The 15,141-nt window shown below is 37.9% G+C and overlaps 1 pseudogene; it reads right to left on the reverse strand.

Moving 5' to 3' along the window:
• Positions 1–5,822: 5,822 nt before the first annotated feature.
• Positions 5,823–6,568, reverse strand: LOC144230204 (DCN1-like protein 1 pseudogene; annotated as a pseudogene).
• Between the last annotated feature and the right edge of the window lie 8,573 nt (positions 6,569–15,141).

Below are 15,141 nucleotides of genomic sequence, written 5' to 3' on the forward strand. Positions count from 1 at the left end.
ATGTAAATGACATCATAGAGTATGTGGCCTGTTGTATCCAGCTTCCTTCACCTGGCATAATGTTTTTGAGATCTATCCATGTTGTTGCACGTGTCAGTAATTTGTTCCTTTTTAGTCAGCAGATAGTATTCCGTCGTATGGATGTACCTTTGTTTATCCATTCATTGTTGAATGACATTTTGATTGTTTCTGCTTTTGGTGATTATGGATAACATAGCTATAAATAGTCACATACAAGTCTTTGTATGTATGTATGTTTTCATTTCTCTTGTATAAATGTCTAGGAGTGGAAAATCTGGACCATGGAGTAAGCGTATGTTTAACTTTCTGAGAAGCTGGCCAACTTTTTTCCAAAGTGGTTGTATCATTTTGTATCCTTGTCAGCAGCATATGAGAGTTCCATTTCCTCCCCATGCTAGTCAGCACTTAGTATTGTCAATTTTTTTGAATTTTAGCCATTCTAATAGGTGTGTAGTAGTATCTCATGAGGTTTTAACTTGCATTTCTCTAATGACTAGTGATGTGAAGCATCCTTTCATGTACTGCCCTCTACATATATTTGGCGAAGTGTTTATTCAAATATGTTGCCAATTTTTGAGTCGCTTATCTTCTTAATGAATTAAAGAATTCTTTACATAATTTGAATACAAATCCTTTGTGAGTATTTTGCAAATATTTGCTGCCAGTCTGTGCCTTGTCTTTTCATTTTTTAAACAGTGTCTTTTGAAGAAAAAAAGTCCTAAAATTTTTGATGAAGTCCAATTTATCAATTATTTTCTTTTGTATTTGATACTTTTTGTGTTGTAGCTAATATATCTATGCCTGATGCAAATTTACCTATTGCTCTTTCTCAAGTCTTCATAATGTTAGCTCTTATATTTAGGTCCATGATCCACTTAGAGTGAATTCTAAAATATGGTGTGAGGTGAGGGCTAAGGTTTATTCCAAATGGATCCAATTGTTATGAATCCATTTGCTGAAAAGAACAAAGAGTCCTTTTATTTTAAATGTTTATTTTCTTAACTTATTTTGTGTGTGTGTGTGTGTCCTCGTGACTGGGAGAGGAGCAGAGAGGGAGAGAGAATCCCAAGCAAGCTCCATGTGGAGCTCAATCCCACGACTCTGGGATCATGACCTGAGTCAAAGTCAGCAGTCAGATGCTCAACCCACTGAGCTACGCAGGTGTCTCTAAATAGTCTTTTTCTATTAATAAAGACTTTTTCAATTTTTTATTGAAAAAACGCTTGCAGAAGAGCACATGTATCATAAGTGTGAACTCAATGAATTTTCACAAACTGAACAGACCTATGTTATCAGACTCCAGATCAACAAACAGACCATTTCTAGCTCCCCAGAAACCCTCTCTTATCCCCTCCAGTCACTACTCACTGGCCTCACCCTACTCTTGATAACCACTACCTTGACTTCCAACAGCTAAGATTAGTTTTGCGTATCTTTAAAGTTTGTAGTAATGTGATTATATAAGGTGATTTCTTTTAATCTGTGTTCTTTAACTCAACATTATATTTGTAAGATTCATGCATGCTGTTGCCTTTTATTGTAGATCACTGATTCTCACTGTTGTGCTGCATTCCACTGAAAGACCATAGCCCGATTGATTTATCCATTCTTTTGTTAATATTCATGTGTGTAGTGTCCAGGTAGGGACTTTTATGATTGTGAACACACACACATTTTAACGGGGTATATTTCTGGGAATGGAACTGTTGATGTGCAGGTTTTGTGTATGTTCAGTTTTAGCAGACACATCAAACACTGTTCCAAAATGTTCATACCACTTTACACCCCCTCCAGCAGTATAGGAAAGTTCTAGTTACTCCATATCCTCATCAACACTTAGCATTTTCCACCGGTTTTATTTTAGCCATTCTAGTGAGTATGTAGTGGTATCACATTGCAGTTTTTCATCTGCAATTTCCTGATGACTAACAAGGTTGAATTGCTTTCCCTATGTTTATGAAGCACATGAAATGGGATATTTTGATATGTTCTTTCATAAAGTGTCTATTCAAGTGTTATGTTCATTTTTAGGTTATGTCTCTTTCTTACTGGTGTGTAGGGGTTAAGTATGTATTATATATAAAAGTCTTTTGTCATACTTCTATGTTGCCAATAGCTATTTCCAATATCCCATTCTACGTATTGTTTTTTGAAGAATTTTCCTGAAAGCACTACTTCAGGTGGGATGTTGAGCACCTGGGTCTAGCAACAGCAGGGAGCCATTCCTGTCATAGGGATGAAGGTCAAAGGGATGAAATTGTATTACCTGAGCCAAGCAAGGGCTGGAGCTGGGGAAGTGGGGCAGCCTAGGTGGAGCTACGGTCATGAGGGCCACACCGCTGCCAGGTGCTGCTCTGTAGCATGGATGAGTGGGAAAGAAAGCTTCCAATCCCCCTTTCCTCCCATCTTCCCTTTTTCTGCTAGGACTTCCATTGGCTGAACCTAGGAGTCATCAAGGGAGCCAGAAAGTTGCAGTCCCCAGGAGTCAGCCTCTGGCTCACAGAGAAAGATAGAGAAGGAGGAGGCATGGATCACGGGAGAGAGTGCAGTGGAGATTAACCAGCAAAGAGAAGGTTCAAGAGATTGCCCAAAAACCGTATCTCTCAGATTAAGGCAGCATACAGTGTGCATGTCCTCAGAGAGCCTCTAAAGAATCCACAAAATATGGTCCTTGAAAGAGCCAGCGTTTGGAGCATTGCCACATAAGGATTATGACAGAACTAGTTCCGTGAAAAAGAAAAAAGGTTTTTTGCTCCCTCCCTTTAATATTTCACCTTTCTTGCCCTAAGCCTATAACAGCCAGGACAGAGGGAGAGTAAGGGAGAGAGAAAACTAAGAAAAGGACATGACATGCCCTTGCCACCACTGGCCCTGCCACAGATCCAGCTTGCACTGCCACTGGGCCAGCGCAGAGCTTGACTTGGATATGAGATTCAAATTTTGATTGAGACTGGACTGGGCTGAACACCTGAAAGTGAGCCATCTTCACAGAAATGAGGTTAGTTCTTATCATTAAAAATGCCTGGAAAGCTGAGGTGGGCTCACTAAGAGGTCGTCAAGGGAAGGAAGATGTGAAAGAACTTACCTGGAGGCCAGGGTGTAAGGAAGACTGAGCCATTTCCCGTTTGTTCCTCACTGGTTCAGTCTGTTAACAAAACGGTTTTAAATAACTCGGATCTGTCTCTTTTCCAACAGGCTTGAGGCTACGTGCTTTTCATGCATTATCTTACTNTCGTTTGTTCCTCACTGGTTCAGTCTGTTAACAAAACAGTTTTAAATAACTCAGATCTGTCTCTCTTTTCCAACAGGCTTGAGGCTACGTGCTTTTCATGCATTATCTTACTAACACAACCACGACGTGGGAAGATACTAGTATAATCTCTGTTTTATAGATGTGGAAATTAAGGCACAGGGAGGTTACAAGGCCATATTAGCCTGGTTTCAAGTCCAGCAAATGTGATTCCAGAGTATGAGCTGAACATTTTTGTTTGTTTGTTTAATATGACTGTGTTTTTAGGGAAGTTTTAGGTTCACAGAAATTTTGAAAGGAAAGTACAGAGAGTTGCTGTTTAAGCCCCGCCGCATACCTGTACAACTTCCCCCACTAGCACTGTACCACAATGGTACATTTATTACAATTTGTGAACCTACATTGACACATCATTATCACCCAAAATCCACAGTTCACATTAAGGTTTACTCTTGGTGTTCTGCATTCTATGGTTTTGGACAAATGTATAATATGTATTCACCATTAAGGAATCATACAGAGTTATTTTCACTGCTCTAAATTTCCTTTGTGCTCTGCCTATTCATCCCTCTCACTGCCTTCAACCCCTGGCAACCACTGATCTTTCTAATGTCTCCATAGTTTTACCTTTTCCAGAATGTCATATAGTTGGAGTAATACAGTATGTAGCATTTTCATATTGGCTTCTTTCACTTAGTAACATGCTTTTAGCTTTCCTCCATGTCTTTTCATGGTTTGATAGTTCTTTTTCTTTTTATTGCTAAATAATATTCCATTGTCCAGATGAACCACGGTATCTTTATCCATTCACCTCTTGAAGGACATCTTGATTGTTTCCAAGTTTTGCCAATTATAAATAAAGCTCCTACAGACATTTGTCTGCAGGTATTTGTATAGACTTAAGTTTTCAGTTCATTAGGGTAAATTAATACCAACAAGTACAATTGCTGGATTATGTGGCAAGAATATGTTTAGTTTGGTAATAAACCACCAAACTGCCTTCCAAAGTGGCTGTACCATTTTGCATTCACACCAGCACTGAATGAGATTTCCTGTTGCTCCACATCTTCACCAGCATTTAGTGTTGTCAGTGTTCTGAATTTTGATCATCTACTATATGTGTACTCGTATCTCATTGTTTTAATTTGCATTTCCCGGATGATATAGGATATGGAGCACATTTTCATGTGCTTATTTATCATCTGTATATCTTCTTTGGTGAGATGTCTGATTGGGTCTTTGGCCAGTTTTTAATTGAGTTATTTGTTTTCTTATTTTTGAGTTTGAAGAGTTCTTTGTCTATCATGTATAATAGTCCTTTTTTAGATGCTCTTTGCATATATTTTATCCCAGTCTATGGCTTGTCTTCTTTCTCTTGACATTATCTTTCACAACGTAGATATTTTTAATTTTCATGAATTCCAGCTCATCCGTTGTTTCTTTCATAGCTTGAGTCTTTGGTGTTGTATCTAAAAAGACTTCACCATACCCAAGGTCATCCAGATTTTCTCCTAAGTTATATTCTAGAAGTTTTATAGTTTTACATTTTACATTTAGGTCTATGATCCATTTTGAGTTGATTTTTGTGAGGTTATAAAGTACATGTCTAAATTTATTACTCTGCATGTGGGTGTACAGTTTTTCCAGTGGCATTTGTTGAAAAGGCTGTCTTTGCTCCATTGTATTACCTTCGTCCCTTTGTCAAAGATCAATTGACTATATTTATGTGGATATATATATGGGCTCTCTATTCTGTTCTTTTTATCTAGTTGTCTATTATTTTGCTAATACCACACTGTCTTGGTTACTGTAACCTTATATAAAACTTTTTAAATCAGGTAGTGTCAGTCCTCCAACTTTGTTCTTCTCCTTAAATATTGTGTTGATTATTCTGGGCCCTTTGCCTCTCCCTATAAACTTTAGAATCAGTTTGTCAATGTCCACAAAATAACTTCCTAGGATTTTTATTGGAATTTCAGTGAATGTAGAGATAAATTTCAAGAACAGAAATCTTGACAGTATTGAGTCTTCCTGTCCATGAACATGGAATATCTCTTCATTTATTTCGTTGTTATTTAATTTAATTCATCAGAGTGTTTTAGTTTTCCTCATATAGATTTTGTACATATTTTGCTAGATTTTTACCTAAGTACTTCATTTGGGGAAGTGCTAAGATCCGATATACATGGTACTGTTTTTAATTTCAAATTCCACTTGTTCATTGCTGGTATATAGGAAAGTGATTGACTGTTATATATTTTATAAGATTTATGGGAGAATAATCTAGTATCATCCACAGGTAGAAAATGAAATCCACAATGTTGGAATTATAAATGTTTAAAGCAGCCCAGACAAGAAGACAAGCCCAAACCACCAATAGAAGAATGAAATACAATATGGCCCAAGACTTATCCTTAACCTTTTGACACAACCCTCAGTCTGAAATGTGAGGATTGATCGTTAGTTCAGTACAGCCAGCGTAAATTGACTGTGCAATTGTCTGTTGTATTTATTATACAGACTATGTGTATTCTAGAAGGGTCCTTTAATGCTACACCTTTATGCTTTCTGTCCCAGCAATTTGAGGGCATCCAAATTCCACAAAGTCATCAATAAAAACAGGCTATGCTCTTTCTTCATGATAATTAGACATGTTATCTGCAATCATTGTACTGAAGTCTAAAAGAAGACTCCAAGTATTTTTTGGTATTGATCCTTTATGATGTTCCAATAAAAATTTATTCCATAAGTCTAAGAATTTATCTATCCCTTAAACACTAAATTCCAGTAGGCAATGACCATTTCTAGATCTAATCCTTTTTGTCTTGGATCCTTTACAAATTAAAAGTAAGCTTGTAAAAATCCTTAAATCATCCTGGTTCTTTCAATTCTTGTTCCATGCTGGGTATCAGAGCGTTTAGCTTTTCTGTGTCATAACACACAAGAGCTCCTGTTTGGAAAACTTGCACTGTGTTGCTGCTCTGATCATTCACACAATGATCAATACACTGATATTGGCTGGGTCAAGTGCAAGGTCATCACAAAAGTGCTGTATACCATCTATTCCAATTTTATTTTCATCTTGAGGATCTTTGTATCTCTTCTATAGTTGTTCTAACATCTTCCTGTCCAGTGCTCCTTGTATACTCTCTCATATATAGAGTTCAAGATTTTGGGGGGAAAGTCTGTTGCAATATCTAACTTCCAGTCATTTTGAAACATACAACTTACTGCTGTCTTTTCATCTGAATGTGTGAAGATATTAAACTGATGAATTTTATTCTTCTCTGATGATTTTCAACTTGCTCATGGTGGTGTCCTCCAGGCTTCTCCTTTCCTCCTTTGGCTCTGCAGTGAATCAGTTCCAGGACTTTTTTGTTGATTCTTTCATATTTTTGACATAGATGATCATGTCATCTGTGAACAAAGATAGTTTTATTTCTCCCTTCCCAATCTATATACCTTTATTTTATTTTCTTGCCTTATTGCATTATCTTAACTTCTAGTACAATAGTGAAAAGGAGTGGTGAGAGGAGATATACTTGCCTTGTTACTGATCTTAGTGGGAAAATTTTGAGTTTCTCACAATTAAACATGATGTTAGCTATAAGGGTTTTTGTAGATATTTTTTATGAAGTGGAGAAGTTCCCCTCTATTCCTAGTTTACTGACGGTTTTTATCATGAATGTCAGATTTTGTCAAATGCTTTCTCTGCACCTATTGTTATAGTCACGTGAATTTTTTTTCTTTTTAGTCTGTTGATGTGGTGGATTACATTGATTGATTTTCAAATTCTGAAGTAGCCTTCCAATACTTAGGATAAATCCCACTTGATCATGGTATATAATTTTTAAAATACATTGTTGGATTCAACTTGTAAATATTTTGTTGAGGAATTTTGCATCTATGTTCATGAGAGATATTGGTCTATAGTATTATTTTCTTGTAATATGTTTGTCTGGTTTTGGTATTAGGGAAATACCAGCCTCTTATAATAAGTTTGGAAGTATTCCTTCTGCTTGTATTCTCTAAAGAAGATTGTAGGGAATTGATATCATTTCTTCCTTAAATGTTTGGTAGAATTCACCAGTGAATCTATCTGTTTCAAAGGTTATTAATTCCATTTATTTAATAGATATAGACCTATTTGGACTACCTATTTCTTCTTGTGTGAGTTTTGGCAGTTGTGTTTTTCAAGGATTGGTCCATTTCCTCTGGGTTATCAAATCTGTGAGTATAGAGTGGTTCATAATATTCTTTTATTCTTCTAATGTCCACAGGCTCTGCAGTGATGCCCCTTCTTTCATTTCTGGTATTAGTAATTTGTATCCTCTCTTTTAGATATAAGAGAGTTGGCCTGGCTAGAAGCTTATTAATTTTATTAATCTTTTCAAATAATCAACTTTTGGTTTTGTTGATATTTTTCTATTAATTTCCTTTTTTCAATCTCACTGATTTCTGTTCTAATCATTATTATTTCTTTTTTTTAACGTTTATTTATTTTTGGGAGACAGAGATAGAACACAAGTAGGGGAGGGGCAGAGAGAGAGGGAGACACAGAATCCAAAGCGGCTCCAGGCTATGAGCTGTCTGCACAGCAGGGCTCGAACCTACAAACCGCGAGGTCATGACATGAGCTGAAGTGGGATGTTTAACCAACTGAACCACCCAGATGCCCCTATTATTTCTTTACTTATGCTTACTTTGTATTTAATTTGCTCTTCTTTTTCTAGTGTCCTAAGATGAAAGTTTAGATGATTGATTTTAGCTCTTTCTTCTTTTCCAATATATGCATTCAACGCTATAAATTTCCTCGGAGCACTGCTTTCACTGCATCCCACAAATTTTTTAAGTTATGTTTTCATTTTCATTCAGTTTAAAATGTTTTAAAATTTCTTTTTCTTTGACCCATGTGCTATTTAGAAACGTATTATTTGATCTACATATATTTCAGAATTTTCCAGTTACTTTCTGTTATTGATTTTTAATTTAGTTCCACTGTGGTGTGAGGTCAGGTGTTGTGATTTTTATCTATTCTTTCAAATTTGTTAAGGTGTGTATTATGGCCCAGAATCTGGTCTGTCTTGGTGAATGTTCCATTTGAGGTTGAGAAGTATGTGCATTCTCTGTTGTTACATGAAATAGTCTACATATATCAATTATATCCAGTTGATTATAGGTGTTGTAGTTCAACTGTGTCCTTGCTGATTTGCTGTCTGATGTATCTGTCCATTTATGATAGATAAGTATCAAAATTTCCCACTATGATCATGGATTCAACTATTTCTTGTTGCAATTCTATCATTTGGACCTCATATAGTTTGACACTCTGTTGTTAGCTACATACATGTTAAGGATTGTTATGCCTTTTTGGAGGCTTGACCCCTTTATTATTATTTATCCCTGATAACTTTCCTCAATCTGCAGTCTGCTCTGTCTGAAATTAATGTTAACTACTCCCATTTTCTTTTGATTAGCATTTGTATGGTATATTTTTTTCTGTCCATTTACTTTTAATATATATGTGCCTTTAAAGTGGACTTCTTGTAGACAGTATATTGTTGAATCTTATGTTTTATTTTAACTTATTTTGTCTTGTTTTATTTTATTTTAATTCCAGTATAGTTAACCTACAGTGTTACATTAATTTCAAATGTACAATATAGTGACTTAACAATTCTATATACATCACCTTGATGAGTGCACTCCTTAATTCCCATCACTTCTTTAGCTTATCTTCCTGCCCACCTCCCCTCTGGTAACCATCAGTTTGTTCTCTATAGTTAAGAGTCTGTTTCTTGGTTCATCTCTGTCTCTCTCTCTCTTTCTCTTTCCCTTTGCTTGTTTGTTTTGTTTCTTAAATTCCACATATAAGTGAAATCACATGGCATTTGTCTCTCTAGTTGGATCTTATGTTTTGATATACTTTGATAACCTGTCTTTTACCTGGTGCATTTAGACATTCAAAGTATTACTGATAAGGTGGGATTACTAAGTACCATATTTATTACTATTTTATTTTTGTTACCCTTTATCTTGGCTCCTATGTTTGTCTTCCATTATTTTTCTGCCTTTTGTGGTTTTAACTGATTATTTTATGATTCCATTTTTTTCTCCTTTCTTAACATGCAAGTTATACTACTTTTGTTTACCTTTTTTAAGTGGCTGTCCTAGAATTTGAAATATGTATTTACAACTCATTCAAGTCCACTTTCAAAAACTGTACCATTTCATGGCTACTGTGAGTACCTTAAAATAACAAAATAATCCTAATCCTTCCCTCCCATACCTTGTATTATTGCTATCATTCATTTCACTTGTATATAAGCAGATATATGATATATACACAAGCATACATAAATACATTGCTTCTATTACTATATGGAACAAATTTATCTGTTAGTTCACTTAAGAATAAGGAAGGAGCACCTCAGTGGCTCTGTCAGTTGAGCTTCCACCTTTGACTCAGGTTCGTGAGTTCCAACCCCGCATGGGACCTGCCACAGTTAGCTGTCAGCACAGAGTCTGCTTTAGACCCTCTGTCCCCTTCTCTTTTTGCCCCTCCCCAACTCATGCTCACTGTCTCTCAAAATAAACATTAAAAAAGAATAAGAAAAATAGAAGTTTTTATTTTACCTTTAGTTATTTCTTTCTCAGCACTCTTCCTTATGTTATGTAGATCTGAGTTTATGACTATATTATTTTCTTTCTCTCTAAAGAACTTCTTTTCATACTTTGTTCAAGGCAGATTCACTGTCAAGAAATTCCCTCAATTTTTATGTTTTGAAGTCTTGATCTCTTTTTTCAGTTTTGAAGGATAATTTTTCAGGATATGGAAATCTAGGTTGAGAGTCATTTTCTTTCAACACTTTAAATATTTCACTCCATGTTCTTCTTGCTTGCGTGGTTTCTAAGAAGTCAGATATAATTCTTATCTTTGTTCTTCTATAGGAAAGGTGTTTAGTTGTTTTTTTCCCCATATGGCTGCTTGTATGCCAGCTTTTTTTCTTTATCTTTGATTTTACATAGTTTGAAAATGATATGCCTGGGAGCAGGTTTTCTTATTGTTTTTATCCTGCTTGGAGTTCTCTGAGATTCCTGTCTCTGTGGTTTGGTATTTGGCATTCTTTTAGGGAAATTCTCAGTCATTTTTGTTTCAAATCTTGCTTCTCTCTTTCTCATTCTGCTTTTCCCATGGTGCATGTTTTATACCTATTACATTTGTCCCACAGTCCTTGGATATTCTGTTTTGCCTTTTTTCAGCATTTCTTCTTTGCTTTTTGATTTTTGTGGATTCTGTTGGTATATGTTCTAGCTCACGGATTCTTCCCTCAGCTGTGTCTAGTGTACTAACAAACCCATGAAAGGTATTCTTCATTTCTGTTAGTGTTTTTGATCTCTAGCATTTCTTTTTGATTCTCTTATGATTTCCACCTCTCTGCTTTCAAAGCCCAACTGTTCTTGTATGCTATCTACTTTATCCATTAGAGCCCTTTGTATGTTAATCACAGTTGTTTTAAATTCTTGGTCTGATCATTCCAACATTGCTGCCATGTCTCATTCTGAAGCTGGGTCTCTCTCTTCAAATTATAGGTTTGGGGTTTCTGTGTGTGTGTGTTTTGTTTTTGTTTTTTGTCTTTTTATATATGCCTTGTAGTTTTTTTCTTGATAACCAAACATGATGTACCAGGTAAAAGGAATAGCAGTAAACAGGGCTTTAATAATGTGGTGGTGAGGTGTTGTAGGAGAGGAAGTATTATATGGCCCTATATAACTGAAATAATTAGGTCTCAGTCTTTTAGTAAGGCTGTGCCTCTGGACTGTGGACTTCACAAGAGTGTCTCAGTTATAATCTTCCCCCTTATGTAGGACAGGAAGGCTAGAGCTTGCTGGAGTTGGATATTTCCCTTCCCCCAGGTCAGTTAGGCTCCGATAATACTCCAACAGTTTAGGTTCTGGTTAACTAGTTTTCCCTGAAGGCAGGCCTTGTTAAGGAGAAGAGAGTGCTGTAGTGTATTTCAAAATGCTTCCTTTCCCCCTCCTCCTGCCAAAAGGTGGGGGAGTTTTTCTACTCTGATATTTACTGTGAGAACCTGGTTGAGATCCTGGAGCTAAATTTCACAAAATTGTGGAGGACCCTCGTGCCTGGGTCCCCCAGAATTTTTACCTCGTAGGCTGTCCACACTGAATTGTCCAGCAATTCACCAATTAAGGTTTAGGTATTCCTATCCTGGCACTGGTTCCCTCAGTGGTTTCCAGCTGTGGGTTTGCTCCAGTAAGCTGTGACTCCCTGTATTCACCTGTCTGTCTCTCTGGTCTTGGCAGCAAAGGCTTTCCCTGTGCTCTCCCCTAGAGATCCAAGAAGACTTGCTGATTTTTCAGTCTGTCCAGTTTTTTGTTTTGTTTTGTTTTTACTTGTGAGGATGGAATGGCACTTCTAAGCTCCTTATGTCCAGAACTGGAAAAACTCCTAAGCTAAACTTCTAATGGATCTGCATATTCTTTTTGCTTCACTTAGCAGCCTGAAACGGTTAGCATTGTGACATATTCTACTGGTTAGAAGATGTGGAGGCTGTCTAGTCTCCAAAGTCCATTCAAGATGAGTGAGCAGCTGAACAAGCAGGGATGGGCCAATACATCCAGCCAGAGCGGGTGGAAGTTTAGGGGAGGTCCCACATCCCCAGGAAGCTTGGGAGGGATGACAGATGAAGGCCTTGTTATGTAACCACCCCTATAGTAGCAAAGCCACTCCTTACCGGAGTCCCACTCCAGCAGGTCCAGGGGTCCCTGAAGGATGGATGCTTCAGCGAGAGAGGGATGAGACAGTCACGAGATTCTTTCTGGTCACCAGCCAGGCTTCTCCTCACTGTCCGAGGCTCAACTTTATTTTACGATTAAGTGTTTGAGGGATGGCACAAAAGTGGCATTCTGATGATAAATTTTTTGATCAGTAGAAACTTTCCAGAACATTGATATGCATAGGTGTATGGGTAACAGCCCCAAAGTGGCATTCAAATATAAACAGGATGTTTTTAGCGTAGTAAAGGCAAAAGTTGGTTCTTTGTGAGCAGGGGTCAATAGCCTGTTTATCGCTTACTGGGAAGTATTAAGAAAAACAGGTTTTTTTCAGGAAACACAATGTTGCTCTCATAACCACGAAAGAAAGCATCTAAATGTTAGCCACAGGGCTTATAGTTCCTATAACGTCATCCATGCCCAGGAATAGTACATCAGTCTGTACCAAAGTTATTATTTTGTTAATGTAAACCCAAAGGCAATAGCTGACCTTTTTGTGTCATTGATTACTCAGTCCTGATCACTATTTCCAGATTACTAAGCATCAGAGTTTTTCCAAGCTACAACAATTTCCTTCACAAGGTGCAATCATCATACCAGGGACAGAATAAGTCACTTCCAATAAATCAACAGGGTGCCTTGGGGGTTGGTGCTCAAGCAGAGAGAATTGAGTGGGGGTGGATATTGGTCGCCATCTGACAGCAAGAGCCTTGTAAACTTGCTTTAATCTCACAAGGAGTTTTCTAAACTAGTGAGTTCAGAAATGGCTCCCGAAAACTCCTCCAGCCAATGTCTTCATCTTTGGCTTCCAGGTGACCCAGAGAATCCCATATGAACCCTCCCATTGTGCAAGCTGGGCCTGGAGAAGCTGCTTGGCAAACAGGGAATGGGTACAAAAAGTTCTGGGGCTGCACCACTCAGTAGGGAACGGGGACGGGAATGGGAGAGCAGAGGGAGGAATCATTACCAGATGATCAGGTTGTAGAGGCTCCATAGCAAAGACACAAAAGGATGAAATCAGAACTGAAGCTTACTCCAGTAGGCAAAGGAGCAGGGTACATGATATGGGTGATATTAATGGGAGACAAGAAGCAGAGGAGGCTCATGTTGCCCTCCTGCCCATTACAGGCTAGTATTTACTGTCCTGAATCTGCAAGCATAGGTTGGCTTTCACTGTCCCTAGAAGGTGAGAGTCTGATGGTACAGAGCATTTCCATTATAGATGTCCCGGCCCTGGGAGAGCTGTCCATTAATGGCTATATTACCTAAATTACCCCCTTGGTAATTCCATTGGTTTCTCCACTCATGTACACCAGCACTCCACTAAAAAGACAAATTTTCTTTCACCTAAACTGCCTTTCGCTCAACGGGCACTTGTTTTAGACATGTATCATCCAGTTTTGAACTTGGCCCAGAGCCCAGTCCCAACTAACCTTGCCTTCTTATGCAGTCAGGCCACCCCCAGGCAGCCCAAGTCTCCCAGAGCACCTTCACCAAACCTGCTGCTGAGCACTGCACACTGGCTCTTTCCAATCTTTGCCCCAGAAGCCCCTGGCCACAGACAACCCCCACACACACACAGATCCTTCCAGATGTAGGCTTTTAGGGTGTGACTGTGCACCTTGCAGTAAACCTATCTAGGCATAATGTGACCCCTTCCTCTACCCTGGTCACAAAGATGTGACACTTTAAGTAAAGGAGCATGCTGGAGTAAAAATGCATTATTGCAATGACAGGACCACACATTCACTAGAGGAACAGGACCCCTAGGCTCTTCCTGCTTTCCATGTGATTACTCATGCTTCTCAGACGTGGCTGAGAATTGAAGGCTAGAGTTTCTGGAGCCTGTCTTTCACTCTGTTTTGAGAACTGGGATAACATTTACTCTTCTACAAGCTTTTTAGTCCATCTCTTGTTTGCCAGGATTCTCCTCAAGGATCAAGGACAAAATGTTATTTCTCACTTCAAAAAGTTCTCAGAAAAGCAGAGCAAAAGCACAATGAAGTACCACTTCATACCCACTAAGATGGCTATACTTTTTTAAAGGAAAGTAAGTTTTGGCAAGCTTGTGGAGAATTGGAACAGCTGTGCACTGCTGGCAAGAATGTAAACTGGTAGAACCACTGTGGAAATCAATCTGGCAGTCCCTCATAAGGTTAAACATAGAGTTACCATGTGACCCAGCAATTCTACTCTTAGGTATAGACCCAAGAGAATTAAAAACAGGTACTCAAACATGTACATGCACACTCATGTTCATGGCAGCACTGTTCATAATAGCTAGAAATTAGAAATAACACAAATGTCTATCAATGGGTGAGTGAACAAACAAAATGTGGTACATACATTTGATGGGATATTATTCAGCCATAAACTTCAAAAACATTATGCTGAATGAAAGCATAAGTGAAAGAGGCCAGACTGAAGGTCACATATGCCATTCATTGATTGACTCCACTTATATAAAATGTTCAGAATGAGTAAATCCATAGAGACAAGAAAGCAGGTTGATGATTGCTGGGTGCTAGAGAATGGTGAGCAATTGTTTGATAGGTTTGGGCTTCTTTTTAGGGCAATGAACATTTTGAAACTAGATAGAGGTAATGGTTGCATAACATTGTAAATGTACTAAATACCACTGAATTGGTCATTTTAAAATGGTTAATTTTATGTTATGTAAATTTCACCCAAATTTTTAAAGTGTCAGGAGTCATGAGTAAGGTTAAATTTGAAGACCCAAAGTCATCTGGAATCTCCTTTTCCTCTCTTGAGCTACTATTTGGGTACTCGATTAGATCCATTCATTAGTGTCCGTGTTTATCAATCTCAGGATGCTGTGGAGAAGGGTCACTGGATTTCTATTTTAAATTCCATAATCTCTAGAGGAACATTACTGCTAGCTCATCTTGCAGATAGAGAAGACAGAGAACTGAAGTGACTTGCCCAGGCCACTTATCAGCGCTAGATATGAGGCTAGATATGAGTTTGCCTAGCCTTGCTGACTTGCTATCACCACTCTACTTTGCCCCCAGCAGCCATAATGTGGAAGGACAGAAAGCATACAACAGTCCAAG

This window comes from Crocuta crocuta, unplaced genomic scaffold (genome assembly GCF_008692635.1).
Source record: "Crocuta crocuta isolate KB4526 unplaced genomic scaffold, BGI_CrCroc_1.0 scaffold93, whole genome shotgun sequence".
Classification (NCBI taxonomy): domain Eukaryota; kingdom Metazoa; phylum Chordata; class Mammalia; order Carnivora; family Hyaenidae; genus Crocuta; species Crocuta crocuta.